This window comes from Bubalus kerabau, chromosome 4 (assembly GCF_029407905.1).
Source record: "Bubalus kerabau isolate K-KA32 ecotype Philippines breed swamp buffalo chromosome 4, PCC_UOA_SB_1v2, whole genome shotgun sequence".
Classification (NCBI taxonomy): domain Eukaryota; kingdom Metazoa; phylum Chordata; class Mammalia; order Artiodactyla; family Bovidae; genus Bubalus; species Bubalus kerabau.
The window spans coordinates 162,609,865-162,637,795 of NC_073627.1; the positions used below are offsets into that span (position 1 = coordinate 162,609,865).

The window sequence follows — 27,931 nt, forward strand, 5'->3', positions numbered from 1 at the left end:
TTAACAGGTGGTGAACTCAAGCAGCACCCCCGTGAGGATGGGGTTGGGGGTGGGGCATGCGAAGAATCCTGATGAGCTCCTGGGGATGGGGAAGGTGGCAGGAAGGAGGGGGAGGGCTGTTCCTTGTGGGGTATCCACAGATTGTACCTCCCCGCTCACTGATGAGCACTTAGGCCGTTTCCAAACACTTGTCACTGTTCTGGGGAAAACAATTATTGCCCAGCTCCTACTCAATTTTGTAGAGTATGTTTCTAGAATTGGAGTGTAAACATCTGCTTTATTCATTCCATCCTCCGTTCATCCACCCTTCCAGCCAGCCAGCCATCTGTTCATCTATCCATCCACTCACTAATCCATCCATCCATCCACTCAGTAATTCATCCATCCATCCATCCACCCATCCATGCATCCACCTGTCCATCCAGTCAGCCAGTCATCTGTCCAGCCATCTATCTACTCACTACTCCATTCATCCACTCCTCCATCCGTCTTCCATCTGTCTATCAATCCATCCATCTATCCAACCACCCATCCATCCATCCACCCATCAACTCATTAATCCATCCAATCATCTGTTCATTTATCCATTTATCTGTTCATTTATCCATCCATCCATCTATACAAACTTCCTCCCTCCCTCCCCCAATCCTTTCCTTCCATCCTTCGTTCCTCAGTAGAACTTTACGATTTTGTGCATATTGGTATTTTATTCCTCTTAAGTTTAATCATAGAGTATTTCTATTTCTCCCAGCACCTTGCTTTTTTGGATTGCATCCTTTCTCCGCTGCAGTTTCCAGCAGGTACACTGATTCTTTTGCCAACAATAACTCTGGAGAGTTGTTAGCATCTGACTCCCTGACAGAGCTGTTCTATTATCACCATGTTTCAGCTGATACTTTTGAGTTTTTCAGGTAGGCCATCATATCATCTTCAACCAGTGGCTATTTTATTTCCCTCTTTCAGCAACTACAATTATTATTGACTTTTCTTGTCTGATAGCACATTCTAGAACTTTCAGAGCATTGATAATTTGCAGAGGTGATCACAACATCCTTGACTTGTCCCTGACTTTAATGAGACCACTAGTAACACATCACTATTCAGTGCGATTTTGGCCCTTGGCTTGAAATAGATCTTTCTAACTCTGTTTCAAAGCTGTCTTTTTTGCTTTTAAAGAGTTTTTAGCAGGAAGATGTTCAGTTCTATCCAGTGAAGTGGGAGACAGAGGATGAGATGGTCAGGTTGCATCACAGACTCAATGGACATGAGTTTGAGCAAACTCCAGGAGATAGTGAAGGACAGGGAAGCCTGGGGTGCTGCAGTTCATGGGGTTGCAAAGAGTAAGACACGACTTAGCAACAGAACAACAATAACAACAGCGGGAAGATGTTGCGTTCTATCCAATCTCTTCTTCAGCTTCAAGTCAAGAAGACCACACATGGAGGGGATTGTAGGAGGCCATGATTCTCCTGCCCTGGCCTGTAACTGCCCCCTTTGCCACATTACTTCGCAACATTTCCTGTAAAGAGGCATGGCATATTTCTACAGCTTCTGGGCTGGCCTTGTGACTTGGCTTGGCCAACAGAAAGAGGCAAAGTGACAAGCTTCCAGGGCCTTGAGAGCATTGCTCTCTGGCCACTTCCCTGTGAACTAGCCCAGGCCAGCCTGCTGGAGGACAAGACTCCCATCATTATCCCTGCCAACAGCCAGCTTGTCCATCATGAACCATGGCTACCCTTGAGCAGCCAACCTCAGCTAACCCACCAGCCGACTGTGGACGCAGGAGTGTCCCCACTGGAGATCGACCACACATCAGGCCCCCATCAGCCCCCCGACCCACAGCCTGATGAGAGAGAATGTGTGGCTGTTTGCAGCCACTAAGTTCTGGGTGGTTCACTGTGCAACAGTAGATAACCCACAATGGCTGTTCTCTTTGGGCCTGTTGAACATGAACTGTTATTTACGGTTGTGTCCTGGAAATCATAGAATGAGCCTGTACGTGTGATTGGGCCCAATTTTTTGACATCCTGCCGAGTTGCCCAAAACTCAGAAATGTGACCAGGCACTCTTTATCAGAATTGGCTGAGACTTTATCAAATCGAAGGCTCCATTTGTCTTATTGCTTCAAAAAATGATGCTACTGGGATTTCCCTGATGCTCCAGTGGCTAAGACCCCATGCTCCCAATGCAAAGGGCCTGGGATTGATCCCTGCTCAGGGAATTAGATCCCACGTGCCACGACTAAAGATCCCACGTGCTGCAACTAAAAGATCCAGCGCGATGCAGCTAAGACCCAGCGTGGCCAAATAAGTAACTATTTAAAAACTGGTGCTAAGACCCAGCATGGCCAAATTAGTAAATATTTAAAAACTGGTGCTGGAGCCAACTTGTGGGAGAGGATGTGGTATGCTCCCTGGGTTGCCCAGGATGCTGGGTTCCAGGTGTGCGATGCTTAGAGGAGAATGAGTGTGATCTCCAGAGTGAGGACACGGTGGCCGACACCCAGAGGTCTTAGGCCCTGTAGACACAGCCAGCTGAGGCCACTTTCTGACTGGGGAGGAGGGAGGGGGGCTAGCGACAGTTGGTACCGTCCCGTAGTCCGTCACAAAGTCTAAGCCGAAAGAAGCTCCCAGAATACTGCTGTCCCTGGGGTTTTGCTGAGGTGGTTTTAAATTATGTCCTCAAGTTTTGGGGTGTTCCTCTGCTCAGAAGGGAACCCAATCTCCCTCCCCTTAAGTATGGACTGAGCTTAGTGACTCGCTTCTAATGAATAGAATAAGGTAGAAATGACAGCATGTAACTACTGAAAAGAGGGCCGTCAGAGGCATTTCAGACTCTTCCTCACTCTCTCTCGGACTTCCTGCCTTGGGCGAAGCCAGCCTCCATGTTGTGAGGACGCTCAAGCAGCCTGAGGAGAGGTCTGTGTGGGGAGGAGCTGAGGCTCGGCCAACAGCCCTGTGAGTGTGCCATCTTGCAGGCTGATCCTCCAGCCCCAGAACGACCTTCAGAAACCTGCAGCCCTCCATGACATCTTGACGATAACCTCATGAGGGACTCCCAAGCCAGAATCGCACAGCTAAGCCATTTCTGAATTTCTGACCCCACCGAAAGAACCTGAGATAATCAATACACGTTATTTTAAGCCACTAGGATCTGAGGTTGTTTGTTACACAGTGCAAGCTAACTAATATACTTCTTATGGTGGCTCTGGGTGGTCAGTTCATCCATGTCAACTTGTTCTCTTTCATGGACTCAAGGCTCTGGCACAGTTTTCTCTGCTCTAAGATCCCACTAGCATAGACCTCTTAGTTTACTGGATACCCTACTTAAAACATATGCCAACTCTTTGCTTGATAAAGAGTGAGTTTTGGTGTCTGAGACTGGTGTTGTACCTGAGAAGCAGGTCTCTGACCAAGGCTCTTTTACGACCTCTGCAAGAGAAGACCCCGGAAGCTGCCTGACATCTGTCCTAACCGCCCTGCCGTTGGTCTCTCACCCTTGTGTAGGGTTTGGCAGCAAGCTCAACACAGGATACCCCGTGTAGACAGAAGCCATGTCATGCATAATTCCATGGTGGGATTACATGGTTGGTGAGAATGCGGAGGTAGATTGAAGCAGGGGTGGGTACCAGCACTGCCCTCTCCTGATGTCTTCAAACCATCTTGTGGGAGCTTCACACATGGGCCAGAGACAGGCACACACGATACCTTTTTGGTAATGAAGCACTTGCACGTGGCCAGCACCCAGGAGCCCCCTTCCTGATCCCCAAGGGTAAGCCACCACCCCGATTCTTGTCTGCTCACAACGCTTCACTCACCTATTTCACTCACCTGTCCATCTGGACACCAAACTTGCCTCCAAACCCCCATACGGAGTCAACCTGAAAGCAGTGCTTGGAGAGCTTTGACTGGTGTTCATGGCCGACAGCTGACTGGAACAGGGGCAAAAGTGAAGCATCAGATGCCACCAGCATTGCCACACTGGACCCGCCCCCCAACCCTGAGGCAGCCTGCACTTCTGCTCAGTGTGGGTGATGCAAACAAAATCACTCAACGTGGAAGCCGGCCCAGAGGGAGGTAACTCCAGGAGGCATCGCAACACCAGGGCCCCCTAGTCAGGTGTTCCTGAACCCTCTCCACACCAGGCTCCCCAGAAGTCTCCCAAGAACCCCAGCCATAGAGAGCCTTCTGAGGTGCCTGAGCATGAAGAAACAGGAGGCCAGCCCCCAACCAGAACCACAGAGCCAGCAGCCTGCCAACGACTCCTAAGCCCACTTCCAGGAAGACTGCTGGCAGTGATCACCCTCTTCAGGTGGGACACTGTCAAAGCACGTGACCCAGGAATCAGGGCACAAACTGGAACACGGATGACATGCTTCAGGCACACCCCACGTTCAGGGTCAACACCTGCCACACAGCCAGCCCGCCCAGGTGTGCAGTGGGGCCTGCAACTGCCTCATCAGACCCCAGTCAGGAAGTGGGTCTGGTGATTTCCCAAGCCCACATGCTGACTGAGCAGTCCACCCCAAGCTTTGCGCTGTGTGGTCAGCAAGCCATGGCCCATGCCCACCTCCAGCACCGAGATTCTTTGTAAATAAAGCTTTCTGGAACATACATATGTTTCTGAACAGTTGTTCGTTTACAGAAAATCGATGCCTAACTTTGTGTCAAGACACTACAGCTAGTTCAGGAGCCACCCGAGACCCTGTGGTGGCCAGGAAGCTAAAAATATTTACACCCCGAACCCTGAGTGGCCCCGTGCTGCTCTAGTTGCCCAGGCCCGACCCTTAGAGGAAGGCACCAGGCTCCCTCGGCAGAATGGAGAGTGGTCATGGACCTCTCTGTGCACACTGAGGACACAGGACAGATGACTGACGCATGACCCAATGCCAGGCGAGGAGGCGGCTCGTCCAAAGCCTAGTTCCTACTTAGGGGGTCACCCCCACCTTGGCTCCCTCCTACAATAAAGTAAGGGGCCTGCCGGCCCACTACCAACTCCTCTCCCACTTGTTTATCTGGAACTTCAGCGGCAGCTTAGGGTCCAACCCCCACAGGGTCATCACCACTTCTGACAACTCTGCAGGCAGCTCAGGGAGCGCGTTCTTCCACAGCCGGGGAGCAAAGCAGGTTTTACTTTCCAGTCTGGAGCTGTTACTTTCTTTCCCTCCCAGGCTGGATCCAATGCCCACAGTTAACAGCCAATCCAGAGCACCACGACCTCCAAAAACCTGTGGCAGAGACCACCCATCTGCAGCTTCAGGGGTCTCACACGGAAAACATCAACAAGGGAACATGGAGGCAGCAGCACCCAAAGGATCCCCCAGCATGACTCTTCATCACTAAGAAGTCAGAGCAAACTCTTCCAAAAATGTGGCCAGAGTGAAAGCTTAGCGATTCTCCCAACTTTCTGATCAAAACAGCTTTCTCCCCCAGATTGGCCTTGGTCTTACACTGACGAGACTCTATTTCTTATTAGACAGTCAGCACCAGGCAGAGCACTGCAGGAAGCAGGGATGACACTCTGGTCGTGGGGGGCGCCCCTCTCTCAAGCAGGCGCTGGGCTACGAGTGAAAAGCCCTGTCATTCTGGGTTGAGTCTGATCTGGGCACAAGGGGGACGGAGTGGAATTACAGAGGAACCCGACCCCAGCTGATACCTCAGCACAGAGTAAAGGCAGACATCTCAAGTTACCCAGCCTGGGAAACTCGCACCCACTTCACTGCAGACGCAGCACACCTGCTCCAGTCTACTGTCCTCTCTGCACGGCAGACACAGCCCCCAGCTGACTCAGCCTGGGAGGCCTAATAATAGCCATATGGGAAGCTTAAATAGACCCAGGAAATGAAAAATGTCTCCATAAAATCAAGATCGATGACCACTGAACAAACTCTGTGTTAGACAACACATGTAAGACACAGTATGGAAAAGAAAAAGACTTCGGAAGTAAAAAATGGGAAGGGAGAATGAGAAAGCTATTATATTGACAGAATTGTCTGGTCAGAATACAAGCAGTCTACAAAACGAAAATAAAATAGAAGGTAATGCACAGTTGGAAGACATCATCGACTCAACGGGCATGAGTCTGAGGAAACTCCAGGAGATACTGAAGGACAGAGAAGCCTGGTGTGCTGCAGTACACGGGGTCACAAAGAGTTGCCCACGGCTGAGCGACTGAACAACAGCAACAACAATACCTGCTGGTGTCAAGTGAGTAGGAGAGATAATAGCTGTTGTCTGTGTGTGTGTATGTGTGTGTGTTAGTCGCTCAGTCGTGTCCAACTCTTTGTGACTCCATGGACTGTAGCCCACCAGGCTCCTCTGTCCATGAGATTTCCTAGGCAAGAGTACTGGAGTGGGTAGCATATACTTGTATGAGTCATACATGTATGTGTATTGTCTACTGGGTAAATGCTTCAAAGTGAAATTGTTGTGTCAGTGGGTTAGAGAATTTTATACTTTTGCTCAGATAATGATAAAGCCCTCAAAAAAAAGAAAAAAAGGCTGGACCATTTTAACTCACACTAAGAGTAAACATTCAGAAAACTAAGATCATGGCATCTGGTCCCATCACTTCATGGCAAATAGATGGGGAAACAGTGGAAACAGTGAAAGACTTTATTTTTTTTTACTCCAAAATCACTGCAGATGGTGACTGCAGCCATGAAAATTAAAAGACGCTTACTTCTTGGAAGGAAAGTTATGACCAAACTAGACAGCATATTAAAACGCAGAGACGTTACTTTGTCAACAAAGGTCCATCTAGTTAAGGCTATTGTATTTCCAGTAGTCATGTACGGATGTGAGAGTTGGACTATAAAGAAAGCTGAGCACTGAAGAATTGATGCTTTTAAACTGTGGAGTTGGAGAAGACTCTTGAGAGTCCCTTGGACTGCAAGGAGATCCAACCACTCCATCCTAAAGGAGATCAGTCCTGAGTGTTCATTGGAAGGACTGATGCTGAAGCTGAAACTCCAATACTTCGGCCACCTGATGTGAAGAGCTGACTCATTTGCAAAGACCCTGATGCTGGGAAAGATTGAGGGCAGGAGGAAAAGGGGATGACAGAGAATGAGATGGTTGGATGGCATCACTGACTCAGTGGACATGAGTTTGAGTAAACTCTGGGAGTTGGTGATGGACAGAGAAGCCTGGCATGCTGTGGTTCATGGGGTCGCAAAGAGTTGGACACGAGTGAGCAAGTGAACTGAACTGAAGAGTAAACAAGTTTCCCTGTCTCCCTACACCCTCGCCACATTGAACTTAAATCCTTTGCTAGTCTAAGAAGTAAAAATGGGGCACCACAGTATTGTGGTTTAATTTCCATTCACATCACAGGAAAGGTTCTTGTGCCTTTCCTTTTCATGTACAATGTGGGCTTGTCAAGGTGTCAGGATAGGAAAAGGGAAGAGCTTGTTGTTTTAGTCGCTAATTCATGTCCAACTCTTTGTGACCCCATGGACTGTAGCCCACCAGGCTCCTCTGTCCATGGGATTTCCCAGTCATGAATACTGGAATGGGTTGCCATTTCCTCCTCCAGGGGATCTTCCCAACCCAGGAATCAAACCCGGGTCCCCTGCCCTGCAGGCAGATTCTTTACTGTCTGAGCCACCAGGGAAGCTCAATTCCATCCATAACTCCCCCTTAGTTTGCCTTCAGTGGTGTTGTCCAAACCAAGGAAGACATTTGATAGCTTCCACATCTCTCATTCCTTCCTTTTTCACCACAGTCCGTATGGGACTCATAGCATGCTTAGGAAGAAATATAAATATTGCACATACAGGGGCAAAAAGTCAGAGGCTGTATCTATAAATCTGTCAAATTAAAGGATAGATCTTGGGTCTAAAAAAAATTAAGTGCTATTGTGATCACATAACTGGAGGGAGAAGATTAGACTTTCACATAACCTGTCAGAAGCCTGTGGGTCTCCAGTGGAAAACCCCAGGTATTATAAAAAGATTATTTTTTCTATGCTTCTACCACTTCTAAGTTGATCCAAAAAAGCAGGTATGATGGGTATTGTAATTTTTTCCCACTGATCTATATCCTTGCACAAACAATTATTTTCAATTCGTCCCTTGAACCAAAGCAAAAGTTCTTGGGCTTTTCCCTCCTTTTGTGCATCTCCACTCTGCCACAAGGAATTCATATCAGCTGTCTTTTTAAATGGCACCCCACTCCAGTACTCTTGCCTGGAAAATCCCGTGGACGGAGGAGCCTGGTAGGCTGCAGTCCATGAGGTCACTAAGAGTCAGACACGACTGAGCAACTTCACTTTGACTTTTCACTTTCATGCATTGGAGAAGGAAATGGCAACCCACTCCAGTATTCTTGCCTAGAGAATCCCATGGACGGAGGAGCCTGGTGGGCTGCCATCTATGGGGTTGCACAGAGTCGGACACTACTGAAGCGACTTAGCAGCAGCAGTCTTTTTAAAACGTCGATCGATTTTTCCTTTGTGAACAAGTCTGTTCATATTATTACCTTTCCCAAGAAAGAAATAGACAATTGGTTGCTTTGTACGATACATATGCTTATATTGTCCCTGAAAGAATTTTCCAGTGACTAAACATACTTTTCCATTACTTTAGAATCTTGACCTGGCTATTGGTTTTCAAACCAGAATAAAAGGGAAGCTAGGAAATAAGTTTTGTAATATTGACAAGTCATTCCTACTTATTGTAAGACTTCTCGAAGCTGATCTCGAAGTTTTGGTAAGAGATTCCAAGAGTCCAGAAAACTTATCTGCTTTTAAAACTTCTGGGATTCTCCAATACAGCTCTACTTGAAGTGGCAAACTAAGCTGTGGTCAAACTCCCTTGTTCTGTAAGTCCTCTGAGGGACCAACTATATATTCATACTTCTTAAAATACCGAGCCACGTTTCTCTGAGGCTTGGCCTCTTCATTTTGCTTAATATTGTTCCTGGGTTTTAGAAGGAAAAAGTAATCATCAAAAAAAAAAAAAAAAAAAAATCAAAGGGCTTTTTCAACGAGTTTATCCAGTAGTGAGACAAAAAGCTTTTCCTGTAAGATCGAGAATAAGACCAGGATGCACTGTTTTACTACTTCTCTTCAATATCTTATTGGCAATTCTATGCACTTTATTTTGGCTATTATGACATCAGCTCCACCTCAGATCATCAGGCATTAGATCCTGGAGGTTGGGGAGCCCTGCTCTAGGGGGTGTTCCCTCTGTTGTTGGGGGTGGGCTCTGTAGGCGGTGTCACAGGCCTGGTTGCTGGGGCCTACCCTGTGTGGAGGCTGCCAGCGGTTCATTAGTGGTGCCTGGTCCCAAGGAAGCTGGCTGCAGAGCCCCATGGGACCTGGAGCTAGTGCTGGCTCACTGGTGGGCATGGCCAGGGTCCAGAAAACTCCAGGGCTGTTGCCCATCCACTGGTGGGTGAAGCCAGGTTCTGGGGTTAGTGCCAGATGACTGGCAGGCAGAGCCATGCCCTGGAGTCTGGCTACAGGGCCCAGGTATCCCGAGTTGGGGTCAGATCACTGGTGCAGGGTGGGGGTAGGGGGTAGTTCCTGACACAGTTGGGGATCGAATCTGGCATGTCCTGAAGCTTGTATTGGCCTGCTAACAGGCAGGGTTGGGGCCCAGTTGGTCCTAGGACAGGGTGTCACCTGCTGTGTACAGGTTGCATCCACAGTCTGCAGGACTGTGGTTTTCTTGCATTCTGCCCCTTGGTGGCTGAGGCTGTCCGGAGGCTAGTGAAGGTTTCCTGGAGGGCAGGGCCCTTACCTGCCCACTGGCGGGGGAAGCTGGGTCTTGGCCCACTGGTGGGCAGTGCCATGTCTAGAGGCATGCCTAGAGGTGGCGGTGGGCTCAGGACTGTCTTTACTCAGCTGTCTGATGATGGGTGGGACTGTTAGTTGTTTGGCCTGAAGCATCCCAGCACTGTGGACAGTGACTGCAATCATGAAATTAAAAGACACTTGCAGTTTGGAAGAAAAGCTGTGACAAACCTAGACAGTGTGTTAAAAAGCAGAGTCATTACTTTCCGACAAAGGTCTGTATCGTCAAAGCTATAATTTTTCCAGTAGTCATGAATAGATGTGAGTTCAACCAAAAAGAAGGCTGAGAATTGAGGCTTTTGAACTGTGGTGCTGGAGAAGACTCTTGAGAGTCTCTTGGGCAGCAAGGAGATCAAACCAGTCAATCCTAAAGTAAATCAACCCTGAATATTCATTGGAAGGACTGATGCTGAAGCTGAAGCTCCAATACTTTGGCCACCCGATGCAAGAGCTGACTTATTGGAAAAGACCCTAATGCTAGGAAAGATTGAGTGCAGGAGGAGAAGAGGGCAACAGAGAGTGAAATGGTTGGATGGCATCATTGACTCAGTGGACATGAATTTGAACAAATTCTGGGAGATAGTGAAGGACACAGAAGCCTGGCATGCTACAGTCCATTCGCATGCTGCAAAGTGTTAGACATGGCACCCCACTCCAGTACTCTTGCCTGGAAAATCCCATGGATGGAGGAGTCTTGTGCGCTGAAGTCCATGGGGTCGCGAAAAGTCAGACACGACTGAGCGACTTCACTTTCACTTTTCACTTTCATGCATTGGAGAAAGAAATGGCAACCCACTCCAGTGTTCTTGCCTGGAGAATCCCAAGGACGGGGGAGCCTGGTGGGCTGCAGTCTATGAGGTCGCACATAGTCGGACACTACTGAAGCGACTTAGCAGTAGCAGCAAGCGTTAAACATGACTTAGCAACTAAACAACAATAACCACATCCCAGCAGTGGTGCCTACAGGCTGTTGGGTGGGGCTGATCAATCCCACCCAACTCATTAGCTACTGGGGCTAATGAGCTAGGGGGAAGATCCCACAATAGTGCCTATAAGCACCCGTGTCCACCAACAGAAGAAGTTTCCAAGTATGGCTGTTACTGTTCAGTCGCTAAGTTGTGTCCAACTCTTTGTGACCCCATAGACTAGCCTGCCAGGCTCCTCTGTCAATCCCCTTTATGGATCACAGTCTTGTCATGGCAAAGGGGCTTGCATAATTCAATGAAGCTATGAGCTATGCTATGCAGTGCCACCCAAGATGGGTGGGTCACGGTGAAGAGTTCTGATAAAACATGGTTCACTGGAAAAGGAAATGGCAACCCACTCCAGTATTCTTGCCATGAGAATCCCATGGACAGTGTGAAAAGTACAGCTGTTACCAGTGTCTATACCCACAGCCTGAGCCACACCCACCCACTGCCCCTCTGGGACCCTCTTTAAGACCAGCAGGCAGCTCTAACCCAGCTTTCCATCAAGTGACCACTTTTGCCCTAGGTCCCAGTGCATGTGTGTGCTCTTGAAGACTGAAGTGTCTGTTTCCTCCAGTCCTGTGGGACACGCAAAATTAGGACCCTGCTTGCCTTCAAAGCCAAAGGCTCTGGGGGTTCATCTTGCTGATGCAGGATCCCTGGGCTGGAGAGCCCACCTGGGGCTCAGAACTCTCTGGTGGAAAAACCCTGCAATATAATTCCCTACTTTGTGGGTTGTCCACCCAGGAGTATGGTACTTGATGATAGTGTGAGTCTGCCCACTCCAACCATCTCAGTGTGGTTCCTGCTTTATGTCTTTAGTTGTAGAAGATCTATGCTGGTGGGTTCCTGTCTTTTTTATCAGTGCTTGCTCTGCAAATAGTTGTAATTTGGGCTGCCCGTGAGAGGACCCAAGCTCAGGGTCTTTCTGCTCTGCCATCTTGCCCTGTCTGTATTGTGATCTGGTTTTCAGAATAAACACATGCAAGCGGGCCTCTCCTGGTGTCTCCTCCCCTTCTCTGGCTCCTCCTCCATTTGCCCTCCCAGTTCTTGGTGGGAGGTCTCCTTGCTTGAGTACTCTTAGTGTGGAAGATGCACTGCAGCACCCTCAGCTCAGGGAGGGCAGATCACTTCCTCTTACTGTAAAAAATACTTTGTAAGCACTTCAGCCCTCCTTCCAGCACACCTATCTCTATAGTATTCCAGTCATGGCAGGATGATGTTATGAAAGTAGTACTCCTCAGTTTATCTTTTCCATCTCAAAACTTTGTGTGCCCAAGACTGGCATGGCTGGACCCAAACTAGAATTGGCTGAGTATTTAGGGACATTCAGGGTATGGTGCTCCAGTGGAGTTTGGTAGGGGTCCTACCTCAGTGGCCTTGGTGCAATAGCCCTTTCCTCTTCCCTTTCAGAGGTCCTGCCCTACTGCCCCTCTGTTCCCCGGAAGTCACGTGTTTCTTGCTTTTGTTGTTCCTTTTGTGGAGGACACTCTGCCTTCATCTTCAGAGGGAGATAGAAATGAATTCTTCTCAATCAAGTGTCAGGTCACTTATCCCTTTCTCAGAGGACTTCCTTAGTGCCCACCTAAAGTATTAGCCTTGTCAGTGTTCATCATGTTTATTTAAGGTAAGCTTGGTGAGAGCATGAAGTTGCCTTGTTTTATATCCAATCCAAAGAGCACCTGACCCAAGATAGGCACTTAATTTTTTCACTAGTGGTGGTTTATCTTTTTACTCTTCTCTCCGTTGGAAGTTCTTATTTTAGAAGAGTTTGTTGGAAATATCAAACAGTACAAGAAAGGCCATTAGGTACAAAATCCTCATGTGTTTATGAATTCATGACCAAATTAAATATGCAATTTTATATAAAAAGAGGCATGTGTGTGTTTTTCTCCCCCATCCTCCCATTCTCCTCTAGAGTTCTGAGTGATACGGGTGCAGGTGTGTGTGTTCTTCCTCCTTCCTTCTTGCTTTTATGCCTCAGGCTCAAGCTTGCCCTGTATGAATGTGTCTCCCGCTCTGACTCAAGATTTCTGGGCACCAGGTTCCTGGGGGACTGGAATTCAGCCCCTCCTCCATCCCTCTCCTCCCTGCCCTTCCCCTGACTGGGCTGGCCCAGGTCCCTCACAGCCTCCCCAGGTGGTATCTCTTGAGTCCCACCTGGGCTTGCTGGGCTCCTGGAGGTATGGACTGGCTCTGACGGAGCTATTGGGAAGGGGTGCCGAGACCCTGCCTGCCGGGATCCTGCTGTGGCCTCTCACTTGTGAGCCTCCTGCCACTCCTGAGCCACCTTTCCTTTCTGTCCCTGCTGGCCTTTCTGCATCCTCATCTTTGGGCCAGACGACTCAGGCCTGCAAGCTCATGGAGACCTAATTCCCCTGCCGTTGGATTTCAGGTCCTGGCTCTCCCATCCCCCTAGAGTTCTTGAGAGGCCCCCAAGGCCGCTCCTACACCCTTTCCAGAGTGAAGGGGCTGGTGCAGAGCAGCACACCCCACCTCGGAGGCTCCCCTTCTGTCCCTTTCACCTCAGCTTCAGCCTGAGCTCAGCAGAAGTGAGCTGACCAGCCAGTAGAGGGCAGCACATGTCTGGTTTCCAAGCCTGCCACCTGGAGAACTTGGAGGGGAGGCAGCCATGGCCTTGAGGTCTAGGGCTCAGACACCAAGGGTCACAGTCATTCAAGACCCACTTGACCGGCCACCTCCTGCTCCTTCTCTTGACAAGGCCTTGACCTCAAATCTCTAGGTCTTGGCACCACAAAATTGATGCAGAGGTTCCATTTTGGGGGGGTTTGCTCTGTGCCAGATTATTGGAGGTGGAGCCCCCCACACCGGGCCCTGGGACCAAAACCCAGTTCCTCTCCCTAAAGCATCTTTCTTAGATGAGATGACTCCTGAGTGCTGAGGACAGGAGCTCAGTCTCTCTGGCTCCACCTTCATCAGAGGGACCCTGTGTTCTGACTCTAACAAGGGTGTGTGGAGTGAGATACAAATCAGAATCAGAAAAGGGGGACAGGGTCAGTTGTGGCCCAGCTTTCCCCCATGGGGCTGCAAGATACTGTCTTAATCCTCCACCATCCTCCAGTCTCCTCCCTCCTCTTCTCTGGACTGACCTTGGTTTTGCTCCTGTTCAATTCCCCTATTCTTCCCTGTTATCACCAACCAGCACTGGGTAAGGTCACGTACTTCATTATGATCCTTCTTTACAAAGACTCCTATCCTCCATGTCAGTGCCCTTTGCCCTGACCTTTGACCCCTACCGCATCCCACCCCTTCAACACGGTCATATCCTATGGAGTTACCTGCTGAAGTTGACAACAGACTGATTCTCACGATGGGTCCAACACCATGGTGATTCCCGAGCCCACCCTCCCCGCCCCTGCAACCTCATCCCCAGCATGCTGAAGGCCTGCACCGTGCCCTCCAGAGTCAGTCAGTGGGGCCAGGACGTCCTCGGTCACAGCCGGTAACACTGCTTTCCTGAAAAGCATCGGAGTCAATTCTCCCACCTCGACCATTGCCTCATCCACATGGGGTCCCCTGCTTGGCTTTATAAGAATGAGAGCCATCCAGGGTCTTTTTCTGCTTTTCTTCTTTTGAGGGGACAGAGGCCACAATGTTTTTGTCGGTAGTGATTTTGTTCATTGTCTGCGTGTTTTTGCAAAATTTACCCTCTCCCCATTAGAAGCTGTGCTGGCCAGCAGCGGGGGGAGGAGCCCAAAGGAGCATGGGATTGCTGTACTCAGGTCCCATCACCCTCTACTTTCTCTCCCCCTGTTCCAGTGTTTCCTTTTGTTTCCATCTCCAAACCTGAGCGGTAAAGGATGGGGGAAAGAGAAGTTTCTCATTGCACCAAGAAGCACTGCTTCCAGGGCTGAAGCTCTGAAAAACCTCTGCCACCTTCTCAGGCCTGGTTGCCCACAGCCCCGGAAGCAATGCTGGCAGAGGGCAAGCCTTCTGCTTGCGGCTTCTGGCAGCTGCACCACAGAGGTGGAAGCCTGGAGTTGGGCTCTGAAGGCTTAATTTCTGCCCTGACTTTTCCAGTGAGGGTTTGAGTAGGCTCCACGTGGAAAGGCCCACAAAGCCTCTATAACCCTTCAAGTCCATAAATGGAGACGTGGGGCCAACAGAGGTAGGACCCTGCCTGCCCACTGCTGCTCCCTGGGAGGGGGCCGCCTGCGCAGACCAGGACACACAGCTTCCCAGCAGGAGAGTTTCCCCTTTGATGCTAGGGTTCTGCGACCCACAGACAAGATGCCACAGTCCTCAGCTCTCTCCCCGATGCCCGCCTCCAAGAGTTGTCTCCCGGCCAGCCATGGAATCAGGACCTCTGCACAGGGCCACTGCTCTGGTCCACGAGGCCAGGCTCCCTCCTCTCTGTGCTGAGCTATGTTGGCTGGTGAGGGCAGCTCCACGCAAAGGGTCCTGGTTATGCGAGTCCTCTGTCCCTGGGAGGTGGAAGGGGCGATGCGGAGGAGCAGAGGGGCAAAGACAAGTGGGGACAACAGCAGCAGGGTCAGAAGAGGGTGGCAGCATCTCAGACCACAGCCGAGGAGGAGGATGGGGACGCCGAGGAGGCGGCCGAAGAGGACGCAGAGGATGGACTATTCCAGAACAGCCAGCGCCGCTTGGGCTGCCGCTTCAGGTGCAGATAGTCCTCCTTCTCACGCTCCTTCCAGGCCCGCTGGTAGTGGTCTTCCTCCTTCAGGTACCAGACGGGTGGCCACCGGTGTTTCTCGAAATACTGCTGGTTTTCTGGGGCAGAACAGCAGTAGAGCTGGGTGAGGAAGACGCAGGAGGAGGGGCAGAGGGGCTCCCACCCCTGCCCCGCTGCCATGGAACATGCCTCTGGTCCTCCTAGGCCCACATGCCAACCCCTGGGGACCAGAAGCGGAAGCCCTGCCTTCACTGAGCGCCCAAAGAGAGTCAGTTGCCCAAGGAGTGGAGCCGACAGTCCACACTGGGGAAAGGCATTTCCACTTGCGTTTTTCTTCAAAGGCAGAGGGAAGATCCTATCAAGGCTTGGAGAATAAAGCAGGCTGCAACAACGGATGAGGGAGAAACGGTGAGAAGAGCTGTGGGCAAGAAGATGCTCAGCCTGGCTGGGCCAACAGCAGGTGCAGCTGGCAGAGATGAGGTTCTGAGAGGGGAGGTGTGGGGGGTGGGGGTATGCAGGAGGTCAGATGGGAGGGAAGGCTAGGCTGAGGGGTTTGGACTTCTTCTAGAAGGTGTGGGGGCTCCACGAAAGTTTGGGGCCAGGGAAGTGAGGCAGTTGGAGCTGTGCTTTAGAAAGAAAATGCTAGAAGGGTGACGAGGAGAGAGCAGGAGTGGGAGACCTGGTAGAGCACTAGTGGGGAGTAGGGTCACAGCAGAGCAGACGGTGCCCAGTGAAGAAACTGGGGGAGGCCAGCCACACCTCTCCCTGGATCCCATGAATCCTGGACCCCTGGCTTCCTGTCAGGCCCCAGGACCTGAGACATCAATTAAGCAGAGACCAAGCTGCAGGGACCCCAGAGGATGCCCAGATCTGTGTTGTCCAAGCTGTGACTTGTGCCCATTCCTAGGTTATGAAATTAATGTCATGAGTCGTGAACAGTATTAAAAACAACTGATGAATTTTTCAATATGTGTACTAGGTCACAAGATACAATGTAATTCTTGATAACCTAGAGGGGTGGGATGTGGGGATGGGAGGGAGGCTCAAGAGGCAGGGGATATATGTATAATTATGGCTGATTTGCATTGTTGTTTGGCAGAAACCAACCAACATTGTAAAAATTAACAAACAAACAAAAATGTTTTTCTTAATGTGGAGTTTGGTCCACAAACATCTAAAAAATACCACCTCTAGTCTGACTGTACCTGTGAAAAGCAGGAGCTCAGAGGGGCAGAGTGAATTGCCCAAGGTCTCTGGTGGGCCGGGGCGGGGGGGCCGCCCTCCACACCAGTGCTTTTTCCAGGACCCCCTCCGCTGGGCTGGGTGCATGTTTGCAGGCTACTCCCCACCCACAGGGGTCTTTGGCAGCCTCTGGGCGCCCTGGGTCAGAGGCTTGGACCCAAGGAGAGGGAGATGACAAATGCCGCTGGGGATGCTCACCTGGGGACATGGCCTTCATGTCTCGGGGGAACTTGCGACACACATTGTTGTAGTTGGTGCAGATGTGGTGAAGACACCAGTCAGCCGACTGGTACGCACAGTGGAACTGGGAACAGACAGGAGCATGTCTGTGCTGGGACCTCTGGGCCAAGGTCTGCACACAGATGTCTACTTTTGCCTTCAGAGCCAGAGCTTTGGCGCAGGTGGGCAAAGGCCCTGAGTCACAAAGAACCCACCTCGAGAGGCAAGGCCACACAAAACCATGACGGAATGACATGGATTTGCTCCTTGGCCCCACCACCACCACCACCTCACCTGTGACCTGCCCCCAGCAGCCCCAGAAACCCACAGTCCTATGAGGTAGCCTCTTACTGGGTCTGCCCTCCTCAGATCTGACCCCTCATCCTCCATGCTGGACCAGAGCAGCCTGCATTAAGGTGCTGACAACCGGGCTTAGAGAGCTGGCCTCCCAGGCATATCTGCCATATTTTAACTTCATAAACTAATCTTTAGAATGTTTGGCACCCTGAGGATTCGTAGGGGAGATTTTGCTTGCCTGTTTTGGGTGGCTCAGACAGTAAAGAATCTGCCCACAATGCAGGACACCTGGGTTCAATCCCTGGGTCAGCAGGATCCCCTTGAGGAGGAAATGGCAACCCACTTCAGTATTCTTGCCTGGAGAATCCCATAGACAGAGGAGCCTGGCAGGCTAAAGTGCACGGGGTCGCAGAGAGCCAGACATGACTGAGCAACTGACACTATCACTTGGGAAATTGGAGGAAGGAAGTCCATCTTAGATGGAGAGTCCCCAGTGTGCCTTAAATGACCCCAGCAGGCAGCAACCACGTCTATACAGGGCTCTGGTTTCCCTCTCCGGCCCAACGGTTGCCTGAAGTCTCCGTCCCTTCCTGCCACAGCCAGCCTCTTCTCTTGGCATGTTGGGGTGAATCCTCTGGCCTGCAGGATAAGATGGGTCTGCCCCCTGGGGGAACCAAGTCTGTCAATGGGTTCCCTTCCTACCCACCACCTCCCGAACCCTCCCCATTTGCTGCCAACAGGCAGAGCCCAGAGCTGAGAATGTTGGAGAGATTCCTTCCCTGCCATCCTACCTGAGCCAGTTCCAGGAACACAAGGACGTCCCCGTCGATGTCCACCATCATCTGAGTTGCTTCCATCAGCCCAGTCACTGTGTACTGCTCTGTGACACACACACAGCCAGGAATGGGCTGAAGAACCACAGGAGTGGACAGGCACTTGTTTATCCCCGCCCCGACCCCAGCAGGGGCCCACAGCAGGACAAAGAGAGGTCCAGGGCAAGTCTCAACAGGCCAGGAAAGGCCACAGGAGATTTAAGTCGGCTCCTACCAGTGAGAAAACCAGGATTGGAGCAAGACTTTCCCACTGGAGAGGAGGTGGGAAGTGAAGGCAGAGACTAGAATAACCTATGAAGTTTTTTAAGCTACATATGTTGCAGCAAGGAGTTATACAGGTGGGGTGAAAGCCCCCACCCCTGAGAATCAGCCACTGATACTGATGGGAGGGGGTATTAAATCTCAAATTTGCTGAGAACTATAGATTAGAACTAAGGATTAAATCAAGTTGTTCATTTTAATTTAAATTTTGTAACAAATTGTGTACTAACCTTGCATTTTATGTTAAGACCTTTCTAGGGAAGAAGTAAACACTTTGAGTTCTGAATTTTAACTGTATCAGTATAAACTGATAAAGTATTTTATCTTTAAAAGTAGTATCTCTCAGCTGAGTCCATGGAAAAAGACCCAGAAAGAACAGCCATCCCAATAGCAAAAGCATTGCTAATGCAAATACTGTAGCCTTGAAATCCCATTTCCAACTACAGGAAGCCAAGACTTCCTAGAGAAATGGCTGATACCGGGTATGGGGCAGGAAATGTACACAATGAACCTGGCACATCTTGTCATTCCAGAGCATCGAAAGCTCCTCTAGAGACTCTGCAGCCAACTCGAGAAGACTTCTACAGGTTAAAGGAACAGCAGAGTATCTGAGTTTCCATAAAGCTAATTGCAATGATTTAAAACCGATAGCTGGAATCAAGATTGCCGGGAGAAACATCAGTAACCTCAGATATGCAGAGGACACCATCTTTATGGCAGAAAGCAAAGAACTAAAGAACCTCTTGATGAAAGTGAAAGAGGAGAGTGAAAAAGTTGGCTTAAAACTCAACATTCAGAAAACTAAGATCATGGCATCCGGTCCCATGACTTCATGGCAAATAGATGGGGAAACAATGGAAATACTGAGAGACTTTATTTTGGGGGGCTCCAAAATCACTGCAGATGGTGACTGATGCCGTGAAATTAAAAGATGCTTGCTCCTTGAAAGAAAAGCTATGACCAACCTAGACAGCATATTAAAAAGCAGAGACATTACTCTACCAACAAAAGTCCATCTAGTCAAAGCTATGGTTTTTCCAGTAGTCATGTATGGATGTGAGAGCTGGACTATAAAGAAGGCTGAGTGCTAAAGAATTGATGCTTTTGAATTGTGGTGTTAGAGAAGACTCTTGAGAGTCCCCTGGACTGCAAGGAGATCCAACCAGTCAATCTTAAAGGAAATCAGTCCTGAATATTCATTGGAAGGACGGATGCTGAACCTGAGACTCCAATACTTTGGCCACTTGATGTGAAGAACCCACTCATTTGAAAAGATCCTGATGCTGGGAAAGATTGAAGGCAGGAGAAGGCGACGACAGAGGATGAGATGGGTGGATGGCATCACTGACGTGATGGACATGAGTTTGAGTAGGCTTCAGGAGTTGGTGATGGACAGGGATGCCTGGCATGTTGCAGTCCATGGGGTCACAAAGAGTCGAACACGACTGAGCAAGTGACCTGAACTAAAAACCAATAGAGTATGTTCAAGTCCAAAAATTCATAATCACATGTAATATTAATAACAAAAAATCAACTGGTCACTCTCAAAGGATGATAGGAAACAAATGTGTGTCTTGAAAACTGGTAAACAGGGACTTCCCTGATGGTCCAGTGGCTAAAACTCTACACTTCCAATGCAGGGGACCCAGGTTCAACCCCTGGTAAGGGAGCTAGATCCCACATGCCACAACTAAAGATCCTTCATGCCACCACTAAGACTCCACTGCAGCCAAATAAGTACATGAATATGAGAGAAAAGAAAAACAACTGGTAAATTAAAATGCCACATATTCACCTGCCTTTCCTACATGAACTATTCTACTGGGAAATCAAACTATAGGTGAGGGAAAGTTTCCCTCCTTTGGAAAGTATTCTAACAGATTAAAAAAGAAAAAAAAAAAGACCTGGAATATTACCATTTCACAACACTTAATAAATAAATGGATCCAGGCAATAAAACTCAAAGGCTGCTAACACCACAAAAAGAGAGAAAAGCAGATGATCTATGTTTCTTGATGAAAAGCAGAAACAGCCTACAAAATGTAGTCTCACCAAAAGAAGACTGGATCTAATCTAGCCTCTAGACCTGAAGGCCAGTTGATAGGAAGGAAACATGGTGGATACAGAAAGGCGATCAGTAAATAAATCTAGGTTCCCTGGATCAGAGGGTTTTTCCAACATATCGCAAGGGAAATTTCTGTTTTTGTTTTTAACAGACAAGGTACTTACAGATTAAAAAAAACCTTAAAAGATATACAAAAAATAAAATCATGCTATAGTGTTTCAGGATGCACACTTGGATGACATAACTATGAAGAAGAGTAAGGAAAAGCGCTCATCAAATCTTAGCGCAATAGGCAGAACGGTTACTCTGGGGTGGGGAGGGCCTATGGTTGAGAGGGACAGACTGGGGGCTCCGGTGTGGCGAGCAAGGGCCACTTTGGTTTGTAATAATTTATTAAGATGAACACATATTACATGTTTTGTGCAATATTTAACATTTTAAAAATTAAGCTTAAACTAATAACTTCATAGTAAGCTTATATCACAAAACATGTCACTTATTATACAACATTTGGCATTTTCCACTGTTCCTTGACAAGGTACATAGAAACGTATTTTTTAAAGATGATTTTTAGCGATTATGAAGCAATTCAAAGGAAAGGCCATTCAATGTTATTTTCTATAAGCCTTTCCATGCAGCAGTGAGAGGTAACATTTTTAATGGCTACCTTGCAAAATCCATCCACGTGTGCTTAACCAGTGTGCCTGTTTGACTTGTTTCTGATTGCTTGCTATGATGAAACAAACTTAAAGAAACACCTGAATATATTTTTTTTTCATTTGGGCCATTTCTTTGCAGCAAGTCTTTCAAAAGTTATTTAGTCTAAGAGTTTAGACTGTTTTCTGTGTTCTGGGAATGCTGTACCACTTTTTCAAATTGTTGCAGCTGTGATCTTATTTATTTTTTATTTACTTATTGGTGGCATCACTCAGCATGCGGGATCTTAGTTCTCTTACCAGGGATCGAACCCGTGCCCCCTTCAGTGGAAGTGCAGCCTTAACCACCAGACCACCAGGGAATTCTGCAGTTGAAATCTCTAGAAACCTCTTACTCCCTGCCCTAAAGCCCTCGGTGTCCCCTGGCCTGCCTCTGCAGGCTCAGCTCTTAATATTTGATTCTGGTCTATCATTTCCACCTCTTCCAGGGACCAGGCGCCACTTTTCAACTCATTTATCATCATAGGATTGCTGCTTCCCTCATAGCCAAGTCCCAATCTTGATCATCTGCCAAGGGCCACAGCAGGTCTAACACCAGGTCCTTCCCTGAACCTCAGCTCAGTATCTGAGGCTTTGCTCTCTGCCGCCGACCCACCCAAGGACATTAACCTGGACATCAATGCCAGTACAGGTACCAACACCAACATCAATGGAACGCACATGCTGACTCCAGCTCAGGAGCTCCACCTGTCGGCGGGCACCAAGGGCTCCAGACGGCTTCTCATCTGCACTGCACCATCTCTCCTCCTGCCCTGGCACCCCAAGCGCTGCTCCTTGTCTCCCTCCTGCCCCAGTCCCTGCTCCACCCAAGCCTCTGGGGTTGGTCCATCCTGAAACCTGAGCTCTAGCTCACAGGATCTTCCAGGAATCAAAGAATTAGGAGTGACCAACAATTAGGTCAATGTTTACTGTGTTTCTAGAAGAAGAAAGAGAAAGGGAAGGTGGAAGAGAAGAAGGAAATGAGAAAGGGGAAGAAAAAGGAAAGGCAGAAGGAGGAGATGCAAGGGTAGGAATGAGGAATGGTGTTCTGTTCTTTTTGGCTTCTTAAGCTTGCCTGAGTGTGGCCAAGCTGAGAACCTCGAGCCCTGGCATCTACTGGTGCCCACTTGCTGCACCGCAATAACCTCTAGAGAGACCTATAAGGTGACCCCACCAAGCATCCCTCTCACACATCTCTTTACATCCACGTCCTCACCGCAACCCCAATATGCACAGATGTATCTCACGCTATGTTAACATATCCCCTTGGTGCTGGTGGCCTGTCCCCTAGGAGGAGAGAGGTGAGAGAAGAAATCATGACTCCCAGGGGATCCCCTGACTCCTCCTCCTCCTCCCTGGAGGCTCCTCCCCTGGGCTTAACTACCTGTGAGGGTGACCAAGTGCGGCAGGCAGAGGCGGTTGGCCAGGATGATGAGTTTCATCTCGTCCAGGTCGGGGCTGGAGGTGAACATGCCAGTGCACAGGTACTCCAGCATGGCCCACATGCAGCTTTTGCTTGTTTAAGGAAATACCACCTGTGAATGGGAAGGAATGGAGCAGGCTGCAGCAAGGTCCAGCTTTAGGGAAAGAGCAGCAGTTCCGAAGAACTCAGAAGGCTCTGGCCTGGACAGTTGGTCTCCCATAGACAGGCTGCCACCCCTCTGCGGTCCCTGGACCTGCTCAGAACCCCTCCTTCCCTAAAGGCTAATCTCCCACACCAACAGCCTGCAATGAACCCATCTGCTAAGCACCTGTGAGCAGGGCTCCAACAGCTTTTAAAAGGACCTGGACTCGCGTTAGCATCTTTCTGGTTTGGAGGAACCATGAAGGAGTCCTTCTGGTCACCTGCACCCAGCCCCACTCTATCCTTCGGGGAGCAGTGCAAGTGGGATGTGGATGAATGGAGCGAACACCAGCTGGTCTCTCTGGGCTGCTCAAAGCTACAGCTCTGTGCCTCTGGGATCTCTCCAGAGCGGGACCAACACAAAAACTGCTTTCTCATCAGCCGCCAGCCTCTCCAGGCTGCACTGGGAATTGGCTGGAACTTTACAGATGCTTCTGTGGCTCTGAAGAGTTCCCATCTCACACTTTGCACATCTCAACCCACTCATGCTTCAGGGAGCAGAGGCAACTCAAACCTCGAACTCTCCTCTTCACCTCCCAGAAGGACTCCCTTTCCAGTGTGTGCTAAGTCGCTTAAGTCATGTCCGACTCTGTGTGACCCTATGGACTGTAGCCCGCCAGGCTCCTCTGTCCACAGGAATCTCCAGGTAAGAATACTGGAAAAGGGTGCCCTTCCCTCCTCCAAAGGATCTTCCAGACCCAGAAATCTTAGGAAATCCCTTCTCAGGGTTATAGGATGCTATGCGCTAACATTCTTTGTTCAGCTTTTCATTCAAGTGTTTGCTGAGCACTGACTAAGGGACCAGAGCTGAGAAGGGTACTCAGCAGAAATAAAAGACCTCATCCCCATACTCAAGGGAAACCTCAGATCAGCTGGAGAAACTTGGTGTGGACCCTTGGAACTTTAAGTAGATTCACAAAGTAGGACACTGTTAACTACAAGGCTGAGGGATGGACAGTCAGTGTCACAGTTCAGAGAAGGGCAGAAAGGAGATCAGACTTGAACTCCAGTCTTGATTTGGCTAGAACTCCCACTGACTCCTGATGTTTCCTCTTAGTAATTTTCTACCCACTGACTCCCACCCTACACCTTGACTATAAACCCCACTTGATCATGCTCAATTAAGAATTAAAACCACTTCTATACTGAGGTCTCTCTTCCTCTATTGCAATAGTTTCTGAATAAAAATCTGTTCTTACTGCTTTAAGAAAAAAGTTTTTTCTCAACTATAGAGCTAGGATGTGACCATAATGGTCCATCTTGGTATATTGCAAAGTCCATGACTATAGGAGCCATCTCATAAACTTCTCTTGGGCCCATCACTTGGTGGTTTGTACAGAGTCAAGGCTGAAGGAAGTACTGTGAAGTAACAGATGCCTCAGATGGAAAGGGAGTAAACCTCTCTCCCTCCCAGCCGTTTCCATCCTAGCCTTACCTCCCTGGTGGAACTCTCCACAAGTGGCCCCCCAAACATGGCAGCCATCTAGTCACAGCTAGAAATCAACAGGGGCTTGTGGGCGCTGATGGTGCCATCATCCAGAATGAAGGTCACATCTGTTGAGTGAGAGAAGATGCATCACGTGAGGATGGGGTGAAAGAATATGGGACAACCAGCCCCACGGGTCGACACTGCTCCCAGATGACTGCTTCCTCCTGAAGCCACACTCTGTGAGCACCACATGACCACAATCTCAAGCTGGGGGCTCTAGGTTTCAGGAGCAGAGCCGCAGTATCTCCAGGACATCAGTGGCTGAGATGACTCAGAATGCTACTCGGACCAACCCAGATTCTGCAGAAAGAGCCTGGAGGGAAGTCCCCTGCCTTTGGGACACCAGCTCCTAAGCCTGTTTCATACCTGAGAAGGTGCCTTTGGCCAAGCACTCCTTAGCCCGGTTGGTCTGGCGGACATGGAAGGCCTTGGTGATCTCCTGGTTCATGAAGGCCTCGTTGTTGAGGATGTTGGCCACCATCAAGTGCAGATCAAAGACCTCAAGCAGCTCAGCGATGTGGGCGATGTGCATGAGGTCTTGCTCATTCTCGTCCAGCTCCCCTGTGTACAGGTACTTGAGAACAGCCCGGAACGGCCCTGGCTGGATGGAGTTGTCCATTTTCACCACCACCATCAGCCAGGATTTATAAGTCAGTGGGTCTTCTGTCATCTCTTCCTGGATGCTCACAAAGGCTCGGCTCCAGGAAGACAGCACTCGACCCCGCCCAGGCAGGTACCCTGTCCCATTGCCCCGTAAGATCCCGTCGCTCGTGGATGCCCGGAGCCCAACAGGCCCAGAGCCCCCGCCCTCCTCCACGCTCTCACACACGTCAAAGCTGGCTGCCCGGAGCAGGAAGTCCCGGCCATGGTGGTGGTGGTGGTGGTGGTGGTGTTGATCAGGGTGACCCCGGTGGTCCTCTGAGCGGGGACCCCCTGACTCCGAGGGTCCCCCAGCTCCCCCTCACTCAGGTCCATGAGGAACAGGTCGTAGAACTTGGAGGAGGATGTGGAGAGGTAGATCTTGTGGGCGAAGATGCGCACCCGCTCCTGAGGCACAAGGATGACATCTGCACACAGCGGGTCCTCCAGGAGGTGGGCAGCGCACTCCTCGCTGCTGGAGGGGGGGTCGGGCACCACAATGAGCAGGGGCGGCGGCTTGGGGGGCAGGAAAGGTGCCTGTAGCAGGGGCTCCTGCACATTGCGGAGGTGGGACTTCCAGAACTGCAGGTTCCGGCGGGAGATAAGCGCTGCCCGGATGGCCGTTGTCGAAGACATCCTTGATACCGAACTGCGCCCACACTCGTCTCGTAGTAGGGGATACCCAGCTCCTTGGCCACCTCTCGGCCCTTCTCTGGGGGAAGGATCTCATTGGGGTTCATGGGCCTGGCACGTTCAAGAAGGGAAGCCAAATTCATGTCGGTGGTGGAGGGCTGGGGGGCAGGGAGATGCATTCCCCCGATCCTGTGTGTTTTTCTCCTGACTGGGGGCGTCCCTGCTGAGGATCTGGGTCTAAGCCCCGTTCCTGCCCTGCTCATTTCCACTCCCTTTCTCCTCTGTTTGGCCAGATCCTACCATTCTTTCAAGGCTGACTTCTAAGCCCTTCTTCTTCCAGGTAGCCCTCCATGGTAGGTAGGCCTCTATGGCAGGCCTGGGTGATCTCCCCGGCTCAGAGTAGTGGGAGGGCTGACTGCCTCTCTGGCAATTAGCATGCTGGTTTTTAACATATTCACCTATCCAGTTCGTCTCCCAGCAAGATTATAAGCTCCTTTCATACAAAGATTACCTCTCCTTCTCCTTCTATCCTCATGATGCTTAGCCCAGTATTGCCCACTCAGTGTGTAATAGATGGATGGATGGATGAAAGAATGATCATTCTAACTGGCCCCCTATGTGAATCTGCTTCAAATGGAGGGAGAGAAGTGAGGCTCTGTGCATTCTCTCAGGGCTGAGCAGAGAGTTGAGAGACACACAACCTCCCTCCACCCCCTCTTCCCCTTCCCCATCTGCCACCTTTCCCTCCCTAGGCACCAGGACTCCCTACCTAGCCAGGGTCTCCTGGCCCTATTGACAGCATCCAGGTCAGCGTAACGCAGGTCCAGCTGGCAGCCCACCAAGATGACAGGTGCTCGGGGGCAGAAGTGCTTGATTTCTGGGTACCACGTGGTCTTGACATGGTGGAGGGAGTTGGGGTTGGCAACGGAGAAGCACAGAACCACCACATCAGATCTGGGGGTGGGAGAGAGTGAGGTTATAGGCAAAAAAAGCTAGTGATAGGTTCCCTGCTGCTGGAACAAGGGAGAACACATACCCAACGGCACCCCTACACTGCAGCCCCACAACTGTCATATGGATCGGCTCACGTGATCTTCCCCAAAACATGTAATCATAGCACCTCCTATTTCTATACCCCCAAGTTAGCACTTGAGAGCTTTCAAAGACTCTTGGGTTGACCTCACAGCTCTCTTGAGATTTAGACATGACCACTTTTACCATCTCATCTGAGAAAACTCATCTCAGAACAGCCTTCCTAATTGCTCAAAGTCCCAGTGTTACTGGTTAACAGGGGAGAACTGAAACCTGGCCTCCTGATTGCAAAGCCGGCTCCCTGCCCAACCCGGGCTGCCTTCCCGTCAAGGGTCTCCCAAGGCTGTTTTCTCCACTCCTTCCTCCCAGTTTCACAGAGTGAAATTCCTTTAACTCAGTTTCACAGAGTGTCCTCATACCTCGGGGAAAAACCCCACCCACTTGGCTCCCTGCAGGCAGCGGGGGCCTTCCCTACCTCCCATAAGCAAAGTGCTGGTCTTTGTGGTGGTCTCCGAAGGTATCCCAGAGGTGGAGAGACACGCTCACATTGTCCACCACGTCTCGGGAATGTTCTAGCATCTGGTGGGGATGGGAGGGGGCGGGGTGGGACAGGGAGGGGGGGGAGCGAAGGCAATGGTTCCTGGGGACCCTGCATGCCAACTTGGGGTGGGGTTAGCTCACTCCTGGGTCCCACAGCATGGGGGCTGGAGGGACAACTAGTGTCTCCCTCTGTGTGTCCTAGAACACCTGAGTCCCCTAACAAGAGCTGGCCAGGACAGAAGAGACTCCAGAGGGCAGACAGTCACGGGAGTGATGCGATCTCCCAAGGAGCCCATCCTTGTTCCCAGCTGTACCTGCCATCAGATGTTTCCCAGCCTTGGGTCTTTGGGTATCATTAGCCAGCTGTTTCTTTTCTCCTGGCAGCTCTCATCTCTCCAAAGCACCACCCCTTTCCCAGCTCCAGGGCTTCCCATTACTGGGGTCTATGTTACACAAGATGCCCCAGGCTTCTGCTCAGACAAACACAAAAGGCTGGGGACTCCTCCCCTGGAGTGGGCTCCCTTCAGGCCTCTCCCAAGGATCTGTGCTCTTCAGCTGCCTCTACTCAACCTTTAAAGGGCTTCCGTGAGCTCAGCATAAGGCCCCTCTGGAGAGATCCCTGGGGAAGAAGCCCAGATGAGTGAGGCCATAGACTTGCAACCTTACCTCTTGGCATACCCGATACTGGTCAATGGCCCAAACTGTGGGCACGTGGGTAGCAAGCAACTGGTACTGGGTGAGGGTGGCATTGCAGGCCCAGGCACAGATAAGCCTGGTCTTGCCCACAGCATTGTCCCCCACCACCACACACTTGATGGTCTCTACGTTTGGCCTTTCATAATCCATGTCAGAATCCATTAATTGGGACCTGAGGGAGAGAAGAGAAGCAGTCAAGACAACTTCGCACACCAGCCCCTGAGGGACAGGGCCAGGGCCAGCAGC

The 27,931-nt window shown here is 50.2% G+C and overlaps 1 pseudogene; it reads right to left on the bottom strand.

Moving 5' to 3' along the window:
• Positions 1–14,258: 14,258 nt before the first annotated feature.
• Positions 14,259–27,862, bottom strand: LOC129651735 (rho-related BTB domain-containing protein 2-like; annotated as a pseudogene).
• Positions 27,863–27,931: the final 69 nt, after the last annotated feature.